Source organism: Chiroxiphia lanceolata, chromosome 2 (genome assembly GCF_009829145.1).
Source record: "Chiroxiphia lanceolata isolate bChiLan1 chromosome 2, bChiLan1.pri, whole genome shotgun sequence".
NCBI classification, from domain to species: Eukaryota; Metazoa; Chordata; class Aves; order Passeriformes; family Pipridae; genus Chiroxiphia; species Chiroxiphia lanceolata.
This window is the reverse complement of record NC_045638.1, coordinates 31835437-31850442: the sequence shown is the minus strand read 5'-3', so window position 1 is coordinate 31850442 and position 15006 is coordinate 31835437.

The following is a 15006-nucleotide window of genomic DNA, read 5'->3' as shown; positions in this document are numbered from 1 at the left end:
GAACTTTAGTACTGTGGACATTAGAGGACTCAGCCAGATATAGGCAAATCAAATGCAAATCACTTATACAAAGCAGACAGTTACAGATTCAGATCTCTGCTCTATCTCAGGAGAGCCTTATGAAACAGGCTATTTTATTCATAACTGTATCACTACACTACACAGACCTAATAAATTCTTTCCACTTAAATTTTGAAATATAACACTGACTGCCAGTGTTTCAGTTTTTATTGCATGTTTTTCTTAATGAAAACAATCCCAAACCATTTAGCATAAACAAGTAACTAAGTAGTGTTCAAGACCAGGGTGCATGGGGCATCGAGCAACCTGGTTGAGTGGAAGGTGTCCCTGCCCATGGAAGGTGTGTTGGAGCTAGATGGTCTTTAATGTCCCTTCCAACCAAAACCATTTTGTGATTCTAGGATTCTCCAAGTCTGAAACAACCCTAGTCCTTCCCACTTAGACAAAAAAAAAGTATAACAAAGAGCTGGATGAGGATAAAAGTTATGAATAGCATTAGTTATATATCTTGAGCTCTCAAAACAATCAAGCAGAAGAAAAATTGAGTTCATTTCCATGGATTTAATTGAGAAAGAATTAGCTTAAACCATCTAAAGATTTTAAGCAAACAAAGTATTTATACCTAGCTCACTTATTTCATTTTTAGTCCTTACTTAAACTTATTGTATCCTAGGAATGTGCAAAAGCGGATCATGCCATGTAAGGCCAGCCAGGACAAAAATAACAAATCAAAACAAAACAACAAAACACCAAGCAAAAATCCCCTGCAAAACAAAACAAAAAAACCCCCAAACAAAACCAAACAAGATGCGAGTTGAATTCCTAATCTATTTTGTAGAAGATTAGTCTTCATTTAGTATTTAGCCAGAAGTTTACTAATTAGAATGGAATTCTATCACCCTGAAAAGGGAGTGATGCAAATAAAAAAAGAACCTTAATTGTTAGTATTGGTGTGGTGACTACATGGATTGCACCCTCTTTTCTTTATAAGTATCACAAGTAGGAAGTGTTATGGTAATTAAAAGAAAATGCAACTGTTCCAAATAATGCTTTTTTCAAAAGCTTAAGGGCTACACTGTACTCAGACTAAGGAGGAGTAGACACAGTTCTATCAGAGGAACAAAGACTCCCTGTACTTGCTATCAAGGTCTAGCAATAGCTACAAAATCACTGTCTTGCTCAGCTGTGTTTTTTTACGAAGGGCACCAGAACCAGCTCACTGACCCAAAGGAAACTTGTCTCATATTGTTAGGACCTATTATTAGAACTTAGCGGAGCCTTTGATAGCAATCAAATGCCAAAGGTAATGAACTTAGTTAACAAATTAGACTTGGAAGTACATTATCATCTCAAAAGCAGAAATTATTTCCTGCAAGTCGTGAATTGAGACCTTTTTTCCTCCTCAACTGGCAATATTTTTTTAATGCATGCTGCCATAAATCTACCAAAAAACCATGATGCAACAAGCATGCAGCTACCAAAAATGAAACTAAGTTGAGACTGAAACTGTCAAGGGAGTAGCTCCATATTGTGGAAGCTCCATTCCACTAATTGTTAAAAAGAAAGCTGGGCTTGCTCCTCCTCAGGATTACAAGTACTTGAAAACTTAAAGAATGCATTTATGTTTCTTGTAAAAATGTTCACGCATATAGAGTAAAAACTATTTTGAAAACTAGAAGAAGAAAGACTGGATAGTTGAGAGCTTTTATGTAGGAAAGATGAAAATATTTACATATAAACCTTGCGTAAAACAGTGGCCAGTCAAGATTTTCTGTAGCATTATTTCTATTACTGTTTTAAGAATTTTTGACTACAGCATCCTGGTGCAAGTAATTGCTGTTTACTATATACTTTTGATACAATTCAATAAAACAAAAGAAAAGGAATATCATCAAAAGATTATGGTCCTGAATCTTCTTGTAACTTTTCTTGCATAAATGTAATTCCATGGAATTCAGTCAATATTTCAATAGGAAATATCAGAGTTCATGCTTTTATTTTTATTTCCCTCCCCAGTGTTTGGAACTTAAATATTGTGGAACCACCTACCCTTCCAGGGGCCAGTCCAGAGACCGATGAGGAGATCAAGGATGGGAATGTTCAGGTGATGATGCTCTTAATGTAGAGCTTAACTGATACAAATTTGTACAATTCTGGCATTGAAGCTTCTGAAGTTCCCTAACAACACAGTATTTTACTATGACAAAGCACTTTTCAAAAAACATTAAAATGTCACTATAAGCTTTTTTTTTTATTTAAGATTGTCGGCTTTTAAATTTTATTTTATATTAAAAGGAAATGTGGTTTTCATCATATACTTCTCTGAAAGACAGATTAGTGACTCTATTACTCTCTTACTCAGACTTAATTCTACATATCCATTGTCTTAATTTTCTTTGAAAGACAGAAGTTAGCCATGGTTTCTGCAGGTTAAACTCTAAAATCTGCAAAAATTTCCAGGGATGAAGAGCTTAGATTTAAGGTTATTCAAAAGTAAGAATGGTGCTGTTTGCAGTATTCTTGTGCTATTTGAGTTGGCAAGGCCAGTGGACTAGAGTCTGAAGTGCCTGAAACAGATGGATATTTAAGAGATGCTGGACTCCCCAGTAGGGAAGTTGCAAAATGGTAGTCTAGTCATTTTGACTGCTAGGCATGGGGCCGGGATACTGGATCAATCCATAACTCCTGTATGTGGGTGTATGGGAAGGAAGTATGTGGGATTGGATAATGCACTGGAAAATTTTGGAGGTACATGCTCATGTGAGATCCTCATTTCAGGCTGTCAGTTGTTTACATAAGGAGAATCTAGTCTGTGTTGGATTGGGAAACTAATAGGTAGGGTGGCTACAACAACCCCTGAGTTCCAGTGTGGCTTAGCCATTTCCACACAGCTACCCGTCGAGTGGACCACTGAAGCAGGTCACCAAAACCTGCAGAGGAACGATCAGATCCAGCACCAGCTCATGGAGGTGAATCTACAGGCAATAAAAGGGCTTGCTCTAGCAAGAGGAGCCCAGTGAGCCATTAGGAATCTTCCAGCCAGCTACCACCATCCCACAACCTGGTGAGGTATCACATACACTGTAAAGTCTATGGAACCAGATTTATCTGCATTGACTGTGAGCCTTACTAGCATTGTTGCTTTTAAGGACTTTACTATGCTCATGTTGCACTATCTGTAATGGTAAAGAAGGTGCTGAAAATTGTAGGAAATCAGAGTACAGCTGCTTGCACTTCTCCCAGGTAACACTGGGTATGAATGTAGCAGCCAAACTGACCAATGGGGAAAGGGAGGTACAAAGGCAGCAAAAATGATGGTCAAGAAACAGAAAGGGATAAAAAGTTCCACAGGTCATATACCTGAGGCTGTCCAGGGGTACCTGACCTGACAGTCAGTCTCTGTGCTTGGTCACCACAGCCAGGACAAGACAATAAATCAAACCTGTTGTTTCCACAGGAGTCCAAACTGCTTCTGCAGTCAGTAAGATGGGAGGGATGAGAAGGCGCTTTTCCTGACTGGTGAAGAAAAAGGTAGGCAGATGGATTAAGCCTCCTGGTATCACTGTGTTGGTGCTCATTGGTTGCTGACAGTGTTGACACTTCCACCTCCTAACTTCAGGCATTATTTCATTCTGCATCAAGGCAGTAAATCAATACAAGGGGAAGCCGTATGAGGAGCAGCTGAGGTGACTTGGTCTGTTCAGCCTGGAGAAGAGGAAACCGACTGAGGGGAGACCTCTCAGCAGTCTACAACCTTCTCATGAGGGGGAGAGGCAGACACTGATCCCTTCTCTGTGGTGACCAGTGACAGGACCCGAGGGAATGCCCTGAAGTTGTGGCAGAGGAGGTTTAGGTTGGATATCAGGAAAAGGTTCTTCACCCAGAGGGGGGTTGGGCACTGGAACAGGCTCCCCAGGGAAGTAGTCGCAGCACCAAGCCTAACAGAGTTCAAGAAGTGTTTAGATGATATGCTTGGGCACATGGTGTGACTCTTGGGGATGGTCCTGTGCAGGACTAAGGGTTGAAGCCGATGATCCTTGCGAATCCCTTCCAACTCAGCATAGTCTGTGATTCTGTGACTAGCTAAGTCAATGTTATAATAAGGATGTCATATACCCACTTCTTTAAACTAACAACAAAACCCCAGTCAGTACTCACCTCTGTTGCTTCCATTATATACTATCATGATACTGACTTCAATAATATTTTTCCTATATGGCCAATTTTCTGGTTTTCATTTGCCAGTACCAGAAAAATAGAAGCCAGCTTGGATTTTTAATTCCCTTCCCTGTAAGCAAGAGACAGAGATACCTTCGCTTGCATGACCTTCTGAGAGAAAACAGAAAAGAAATAGAATTCTTGTAATCTTTGCAAGGGCATTGAAAGTCCACTGTTATGACTTTTTTAAAAGGCCAAAGAAGAAAAAAGCTCTGGTCTTTTAAAGAGGGCTAAATCTAATGTCAGCCCCAGATTTTTATATGAGAACATTTCAGTCTTTGCTGTGTAAGATTTCTGCACACTGCTTTTGCAACTGACTTACAGACAGCTTAATGGAACGTAGATTTGTTTTTTCCAAGGCAATGCAGGTAATTATGTTTGTAATTCTCCAGAAGTAGAAGATAAATTCTCTTCAAGAATGAAAAATGGTGATCTTTGTTTCAGCATAGGCTCAGTCTAATATCTGTTTTTCTAACTAATTGTAAACTAAGTGATTATATTGCAACTGTAAGCAACCATGTGAGTAACGAATTATCCTTGACTAGGAGAAGAGATTAAGGGTGGAGCCTATTGCAACTTTCTGCCAAGTGAACACTTCAAGAAGAAACACTTGAAGTCCCTGTCAGGGAATACCCATACACCATGAGATGGATGCATTCACACAGGGGAAGTAGGGAGGTTCTTTTAAAACAAAGGTTCTCCTCTATTAGCATACAGTCTGGCTCATTCTATGCAGCTGGGGAAGCACAAATTATGCCACCTTTTAAACTGACTTCCACATCTAACACAAAAATTCTGTAGTTTTTGCCCTTGATTCAGGGTAAATGAGAATCCTATTTGAAACTGAAACTGAGAAATTTAAGAAATTCATCTTTAAAAGACCTAACTTCAGGTATAGAGATGCCCCCTCTGAAACCCTTGTCCTTACTTATGAGAGAACAGAATATCAACAAAGTAATTTACTACAGTTGAGACACCTGATTCTCAAACCTGTGCTATAATCACATCACTCTGCTTCTTTTAGCCCTCTCTTTTACATACCCCAAAATAAAACCTGACATTGTAATATTTTATCCTCAATACATCCATGAAATAGAGAAGTTCTGTGTTTAACAGGTAAGAAACCTATTTAAGACACAAAGACTATGCAGATAAACTAAGTCGTGAAGTAGGACAGGGACCATTCTCTGGTGCTGTGGCCAAACCATATGAAACAGTTTCTACATGTTGTTAGACTATCTTCTTAAAAAATTTAATATAAAATATTTGGCCATATTGCCATTTGGGAACCACCCCTAGCACCTCAAGGAGTACCTGGGAGAATGGGGGTTGGTACAGGCTAAAATCATTCCAGAGGGTATAGAGAACTAGTAGTCTATAAAGCTCTTGTATAAATGACTAGTCACCTTGACTCTCACTATAGACCTAGACAGGCATCAGTATGAGTGAAGACAGACGAGCATCTTCAAGAAAATCACCCATCCCATCCTAATTCAGGCTATTCCAGAGGGTAGTGGATCTCACTGTCTCATTCTGTTGGCTATAAAGGGAACCTATACAACTAATTTAGACAGCATGTATAACATCTAAACAGACTAAATTTAGTGACATGAATAGTCTCCAAGCACAAAGGAGACATACAGCAAAGCAAACACAAACTTTGCCATTTATCTGACTAATTAGTCTAAGTCTTAGTACTATATTGCATTTCACCCCAATTAGCTGCAGGAATCACAATAAAAAACATATACTTGCCTTTCAAAGCATTCACTCTCCAGCTGTCTTTTGGTGATATCCAGTTCTGCCTCAAGCTCAGCTGCTCTATTTCTGAGGTGAGTAAAATCTCGACTCTGCACAGCACTGTGAAGTCCATACACTTTAATTAGATAGCAACTGTAATCCTCCAAGCCACATACAATTATCCAAAATTAAAAGGGCAGCTATATTATGCAATTGAGATTAAGAACATTTTTTTTGAGCAAAATATAACACTATGCAGGAAAGTCTATTAGAGTATAGCTGAGGAATCAAAAGCAGGTTTTTGGTATCTTCTGCTATTAAGGTAGCCAGGTACATTGGCCATTTGAAAATGAAGGTAGATATAAAACCATCTCTATTTATATACCCTTTTAAAGAATGAGAACAACTGCAATACTCTCCTGGTCATTTACTCACAGATGATTTTTCTCTAAAGCAAGCTGTTCCTTGAGAAACTGAATTTCAGAGTCTTTCTCTTGTTTTGCTATCTGTGACTGAAATTCTTTCTCACAACTGGACACAAGCAAAGATTCCAGGTTTTTCATAGATGCTCTTTCATTTCCCACTTGTTTTCTCAGCAGCTCTGTTTCAGAATGGGATGACTCACTCTGCAGCTAAACAAAGATTTTAAGTTTCAGATGTGTGTCTGTTAAGCTTAATGGCATTTTATCAGGGTAATCTTTACAAAAAAATAAAAAGATAAATATAAAAAAGGAAGTCTGAGATCAATGACAAAATTTGCTTTCACTCCCAGATGGATGATTAGAGCTATATTTTCCTAGTTAAAATCCTGTCAGATTTATAAATTCATTCAATGTATATATCTGAATATAAATGTACTTGATACAAATAACAAAATGCTATGAAATATATGTATCAATGGATTCTGTAGACAGAATCATTAAAGAACAGGAAGTAAGTTTCACATTTTGTTGAGGCAAGAAACTATTGATTAACTATTTGCATGCAGGAAATAACACCTGATAAAACAAACCAGTATCAGCATAATCAGCAGAGTGAGAAGGCACTTAATTTGCTTAAAGGAGCATCAAGAGTAAACTGAGGGGGAAGGAAAATGAATAAAATACAAACCAAGATATTAAGTATCTACATATCTTGGGGAAATCTATAAAGGAAGAATACCCATAAAATCTACTATATTTCACTGCCAAGGGAAAGCTGGACATATCCGAGACATAGCTAGATACAAAAAAATAGCATAAGTAAGCTAGTTGCTATTTTCCCTTCGTCTTTGATTTGCATGTATGCATTTTAGTCTGTCTAACTGAGTCTGTTTGGGGTGCTGCAAACACTTTTATCTGTATTTTACGCAAGCCTAGTTTACATTACACACAATAATGCTCAACCAAAGGTCATGGGAAATCTGTGAACTGCAACATCTTAACAAACACCCACCTCTCCAGCACATTCCTCAGAATTTTCAGAGGATAATAATTTTTGTGTTCAAAGAAGGAAGATACTGGGAGAACTCAGATCATAGGCCAACAGGGAGGGGGGAAAGAAAAAAAAAAAGAAAAAAGCATTTTTCACTTACCAAAGCACAGCTCAACTTTTTTTCTCTTACCAAACTAAACTGAAAGGTTTCTTCATTCTTAAAGATCCCATTTTCTATGAACTGTCACTCAAAAATCTAGTTCCTTTGCAGAGAAACAGTTTTGATATTCTACATTTGTATTTCAGAACAAAAGAACACTGAAAACTTCAGGTTTAGTTTCCACTTCTGAATATATATATGCTGCAATCTAGTAATGCAGATTCTGCACTAGAATACTATGTAAAATAAGAGCCCTATCTGAAGGTTCTACATGGCTGATGAAAGATTACTGGTTGAAAGATATGGAAAAATTCATGAAAATTCCCCAACTGCAGACTTTTCTCCAGCTTTCCAACTGCATTTCTGCATTTTTCTTTCCCAAAACTGTTGCTGTTCTCCACAGTCCCAGCAATCCCCTCCACAGACAATCTCACAAAAGGATCCAGGGAGGCTTAATAATATTAGATCTCATAAAAGTTTCAGATAAATGTCATATGCTGGAACTCTTCCCTATCAAAACAATCACAGAGGATTCCACAAGCATACAAAAGACATCACACACATGTGGCTAGAACACATAACAAACTGTCTAACAGCAGCTTTACCCATGATGGATGCAAAAGGCATAAAGGTTTAAAGAGAATGCTGGAAGCCTGTAAAGAACAAGAAATTATCTCAGCTGGAGTAGAGGATGGACAGGTCAGTGACAGAATCGTACTGAAAATATCTAAATAATCTAGGTATGTATGAACAATTTTTCAAAGTTTATCCAAGCTTAGTTTTTAAAAATTTATCTATCAAATATTAATTTTGTAGTTTTTGTAAAAATCAAGGTTAACAAAAATTTCAAGGGAAATTAAGAAAATATTAAAGATATTAATACTTCATAAAACAGTAATTTTAAAGTCCATGTCAAGTTTCATTGCTAATAAACAACTCCAGCTATTCTGCTTACTTATTGACTAGATGTAAAATGCAAGATATCTTTCTTGAAAACAACCAGTAATTTTAAGCCCTGACTTTTGAGTATTCGTAGTCAAGCCTTGCAAAGCAGTGTCCTTTTCAAAGAGTATACAGCACATAAACTTTGAGGACTAAGCCCCTGAGAAATGCCAAATTAAACATTAAAAAATTGAAAAATTGATCATCCATGATCCCAAAGTATATGTGGATCCCTTAAGTATAACATAAGTTAACATAAACTTGTTTTTCTAATATATTTCACATACCCTTTCTACTTTTTCTGCTGTGGAAGTTAAATGCAAATTTAATTGTTGACTCCATCTAATTTAATGCAAAGGTTTTCTATAGATGTGAGATTTGCAAGTATAGGGACTCTCCCAATGTATATTTTGAAGCTCTCTATCCATTTTCAGAAGAGACTTGCTTAACGCAGAAATATGAGACTTGTATGCTGCTTCTGTTGGCAAATGCTACAGTAAAGCAATATCAGATAATCAAATGCTACTGCAAAAAAATTTACAAAAATCCTACAAAATATCTCTATGTGAATTTCAAGAGGCAGCAGTAATTTATTCTAGAATAAACCATAGTTATTTCTTTATATAACTCCTGTATGTAAAAACTAGAAGAGTTCTTGCTTCTGACAGCAAAATTAGCTACTGACATTTTAAACTCTACTCCTAGAATTCTACTCCTTCTGCAGAGCTAATAAGGTTGAAAATTCTGCCATGGGTCACATTTCATTTTCAAATGAGATCCTCTCATTTTAGCAATAAAATGTGGGTTTGAATGTAGATGATCTGTAAATGCTGAGATTCTGTCAGTCATATTTATACTGCTGTCACCTGTAAACTGAGGCATGACTATGAGATGACAAAGTCACACTAAAGAGGAGTCCACAAGTTAGCAGCAGCAGTTCTGACTGAAAGCATTAAGAATTTCATGAGCTTAAAATTAACTCAACCTAGGATTTTCCTCTTTGAAAAATGCCTGTACTTTGCCCAGTTATACTTGTATTCCTGGTCAGTCACTTTTAACTTCTTAATTTTCAGAATGTGGCAGAATGGATCTGGGAGATTAGTAGAGCAAAGTGAAAGGTAAAGCACTGTGATTTTCTTGAAGACTTCATTAAAAATTACATCCCAAGAGATGATTGTATGAGGAACATACCACATTAACTCTAGCTCTGTTTTACCTAAGAAAAGCACAAGAAACACAGAGAACTGCAGAACACATTAAGATTTTTGAATGAAAACCTCTGTGCTTTGTATGTGTGCCTTGCAAGTAACTGCTATGAAACTGAATATGACATCTGGAATTCTGATACAATATGTTGACACAGTTTTCATGAAGAGGCCTGTTTACTCCTGTACTTAATAGCAGGTGTATGGGGTGGAATTGGAAGGATGAAATTAGAAGGATGAAATATCTTCTGGTTTGAGGCTTTCTGGACAAACTAGGACCATGTGCCATTTTTATTATTTTTTAAAAGAAAAGTCAAAATCTGCCACACAATCTTCCTGTGGTGTTGCTGTTCTGTTATTGTTACATTCTCATCCACTTTCTGACAGCAACAGTTTGGTTCTCTTGAGTATCTAATGTGCTTAAGTAGCCCTCGGTAGTTTATATGATATTGATGAAGGACAGGTGATCTGCAACTAAAACTGGGAAAACCCCAAACCACGTGTATATCTTTGCAGCATATTTCCAAAGCCATGCTGTGAATATCCATGTAAGTTCTTCAGTTCTTCTTTTCAAGTGGGAAGAGGCTCTTTGGGACACCTAAAAGAAGGTTGAAAAGCTGGAAGCAAGAAGAGCAGAGACAGGAACATAATAGGTGACAAAGCACTGGATATATTTCAGGTATGCTGTGGAATTGTATGTGACTTTATGCCGTCAGTGATTCCAAATCGAAGAGCATTTTACTTGTTATTTTCCTTGAAATTTGCTATTATTTTCCAAGATCTCTTTTCCCAAGTGTGACTAGTGAAGATCTAATCATATTATTATATAAAGTTAAAATCCATACAGTTCATGGCAGCAAATCTCTCTAAAACATAAGAATTTGCATTAAACATAACTTAAAAATACTACCAGACCATTTCAAGGCTGAACTATGGAAAGAAAGGTTTCAACTCACTTGCTCCATCTGTGTTCCAAGGGACTCTATTTTCTCTTTCAACCTGATCAGTGTCAGTCTAAGAGGAAAAGCCTGCTTCTGCTTGATGGCATTTTGCTTCCCAACTTTCTCTTTGTTCACAGGCTTTGTGGTAATTCTCCAAGAGCTCACAGTTCTCTCTCTCCTAACACATAAAGCTTGTTTATTTAATAATTTACAGTAAGCTCCACAAAACAGGGATAGCTACAGATCTACAGGTATGGTGTTGGATATTCTATTTCCACTGAAAATTTAGCCTCTTGGCCAAAACATTGAGACACTTTTTAAGAACCAGAGTTTTGTTCAAGAAGACTAAATTTTATGAACAAAAGACATCTGTTAAAAATGTCTAGGTTAATGTTAGAAATACAAGGTATAGCAATGTAGCACAATAATATTTTTTTTACTTTAATCCCAGAGTTCAAAACCTCTGTATTACTCACTGTCTAAATTTATAAGTTTAATAAACACACAGGCATATGAGTGTATACATATAGAAGCACAATGAAATATATTGCATTAATTGTGTACTGCAAAAATAGCCATGAAAATGTGTCCAAGCTAATAAAACCAAATTAATAGAATGCCAATAAGTTTTGGCTAGGAAGCAAATTTTTCCATGGAGATATCATTAAAATTTTATTTTTAGTTAAAAAACAACAGCTTTTACTAACAGTTTTAATTTATATACTCACCTTAGACTTCAGTACATTCTTCAGCCTGACAACATCTGTGTTTGAATCGTGGGCCTTCAACTTCATATAATCAAGCTTGTTTTGGTACTTGGCTAGTTTTTTATGTAGTACCTGTGAAGAAAGTTTCTTTTCATGAGGTTAGAGCATACTGCTTATACCTTTACAAAAAACACAGAAAAATAGCTTGTACCTAAGGTCTATGGCTTTATTAACTGGTTTTTTAAAGGCTGTATAAAATCTAAATTATTTGTACTTCTATACACCAAATTTTTCACTTGTCAAAAGTAATTTGTTTCTTTGACTTATAAATAATGCTAAATCTTCCTAAGAAGAAAAATGTCTGTAAAGAAATGAAGTATTTAAGAAGAAAAATACAGATGGTTTATTTAGCAGCCAAATTGTCATAAAACAATTTAAGAAGCAGAGCTCAGTTAGCTCCCTTTTTTTAAACATTCTAGTCTTTTAAAAGCCCACATTTTAAAAAAGAAGACAGATAAAAATTTTAATTAAGTGGTCTAATTATTAATTAATTGCTTATTTCTTAATTAAGTGCTTATCTCCTAATCAGGAAAAATAAAGCCAGAAGTACTAGAAGGACACACAGAGAATTTCTGGCAACTATTGCTTGAGAAAGAGGACAGAACAAGGAAAAAAAATGCAGAAAGGCTGTCTTGAACTGCACTGTTCAGAAACTTTTTCTTTCATATAAAATCACTAGGAAAACATTCATCTGCAAGAACTGGGGGCACATGTGTGCATGGGGGTGATGTGGTGTGTAGAAGGGTATGAAGAAACTCCTGTTCCTGTTGCAGAAGGGCTGTGAGTTGCTGAGAAAGGTGCTCTGAAAATCTGTCAACTTTTCCAGTAAGCCCAAATGTAGAAATGAAAATACTACCTTAAATACATGGAGTAACACCTCAGTTAATGGAATAATCTAGAGGAGCCAATACACAGTATAGAGGCAAGCCTTTTAAAACCACTTGATCGTGTAAGACAGATTTTTGTTTCTAACTTTTTCTACAAGCATCCAGGCATTGCAAAGAAAACCATGAAGTTTTCAAAAGCAGCTAGGAGCAACAGGAGGCATCATCAGTATCAACTGTGCTTCTGAGAGAAGGTGAAGCATAGTGATTCCCTAGAGAATCTTTGGTGGTTAAAGCTGCTTCAAACCTTGCCTTTCTTGGTTACTCAGGGAGGGCACCAAAGTGAAACATGTTTGAGAGAAGTTATTTAGAAGGCAAGTTGTCTCACCTAATTTTTGCAGCAAAGAATTAGGCACCAATCTAAAGTCATTAGCTACACTGCCTCTTCAGTGAATGGAGAGAGGCAGGTAATATTAATTACTTTAAAAACTGGAATGGGATGAATCTCCTGGAGGAATTTTCTTCACTTAAAAGGGGCCTTAATGACTTAAAGCTTTTATATACTTAAGATCAGGTGCAGTTAATTTGCTCCTTTCAAACTAAATAGCACTTCTAGAGGAAGAGAAAACCAGGTGAGCAGTAGACTAAGTGTAGAGAAGAAAGATCAAGTATCAGAGAACCTAAATGAAGGCAAGAAGCTGAAGAAAAAGAAGAAAACAAGAACATTACATGGGGATGAACTACTACAGGAATTAAGCTTAATTTCTAGCTGCTTGGAAAATGTTAGTGCAGGAGTATTATGTGTGCATGAGATGGCACTTTAAATATTTTAATTACTTCTACTAGGAACTGCACAGATATAATTAACACAGTAGACAATGTAAGGTTGTATTACAACCAACTATTTCCATTATCTTTTATCCAAAAGCCACTTTTAGGGAAACATACATCAATAAAATGCTATTAATAACATTTAGAACCTTGTTAAAATGTGTAATGTGTTACATTATTAGCAGGCGAAAGTAATAAGCTTTTAAGTACTCTAGACCAGTCACAGCACAGTATAAGGAACACTCACTGCTTTCTTTACAGTAATTTTCCATACAAGTGATAGTTACAGCTGGCACATTGTTTTTACTTTAAGATCAGAAAAAACCATTAATTAGCTGTTCCTCAAAATAAATATCTAAACCATTACATAAGAATAGCTGGTTCTCTTCATACAAGTGAGCTAAGCAATAAAGGAAAAATCAGAGTTTGAAACACAATCTTAAAGCTAGTTTGCAGATTTACTTCAAATGAGGACCCACCAATTTCCTGTGCTACTTGAAAAAGGCACCATTTTTTCCTTTTAGTCAAGGGTTCTTGGGACAAACATACTTGAATTTCTTGCTTAATATTAGAAAGATGCTCCTGTAACCTGTCATTCTCCTGAGCTAATGATACTCTGTTCTTGTTGGTCTGTGTGAGTTCTTTGTTGGTTTCTTATAGTTGTTGATGCAAACTGGTGATATCCTCCTCACAGATGGAGAGCGCTTCAGCAGATGTCCTATGCAGCCAATAAAAAATTCTTCAGGTATGACACTACTGCCCAATCGAATACAAATGACAGCTTTTCCAGTGGTTAAGTTTTCAAGTCAGGAAAGAAAGCTGTAACATTTTGATATTAATCTGAGTAAAAGAAATTTCTACATTAGTACATCCTATGATTCATTTTTTTATTTAATGCTATAAATTAATCACAATTTGATAATAATGTTGACATTTCTTACTTTGTGGAATGCTCCAACTCAGAAATCAGAATCTTGAAATCTGAAATTATTTTTTCCTGGAAAAGAAATACAGAATTAAAATAAACCTCTCACCACTCCTCAGTATAAATGGAAGAAAAAAATTGAGCAATATTATTTATATCTCTTTTTATTCAACTAGCTGATTATCTTAACTATTTAATGCAAAATGGATTGTGATTTTCCAAGCTTCATCATGTACTATTTAGATTTGAAAATTCTTTTCTTTTTTTTAATTTGGGAAACAAAAGAACAAATGATATCTGAGTGAAAGCCCTGGCTGGTCTGGATGGTTGTGAAGGGCTGTTAGAAATCCCGATTCCAACTCTGCCCCCTGAAAGAAAAGCTGTCCATATAACCCTTACATTCTCACAGTATTGTCCTTTCACCCAGGGCTGACACATTCTTGAGGGAACTGGTGGATGAAGTGGCTAAGCCACTATCTGTCATATTTGAGAAGTTGCAGCAATCTGGTGAAGTTCCCACTGAATGGAAAAAAGAAAGCATAAATTCCCCATTTTTAAAAAGGGAAATAAGGAAGACCCAGGGAACTGCAGGCCAGACAGTCTCACTTTGGTACCTTAGCAAGATCATGGAGCAGATCCTCCTGGAAACTATGCTAAAGCACATGGAAAATAAGGAAGTGACTGGTGACAGCCAACATGGCTTCACTAAGGACAAATCATGCCTGACAAATTTGGTGGCCTTCTACATAGGGGTTACAGCAGTGGTGGATGAGGGAAGCGCAACTGATGTCATCTAGCCAGACTTGCGCAAAGCATTTGACACTATCCCGCACAACATCCCTGTCTCTAATCTGGAGAGATGTGGATTTGACAGATGGACCATTTCGTGGATAAGGAATGGGTTGGATGGTTGGACTCAAAGTGTTGTCACTCAGCATCCAAGTGGAGACCAGTGGTGTTCTTCAGTGATCAGTGTTGGGACTGGTGCTGTTGAACATCTTCACTGGTGATATGGACAC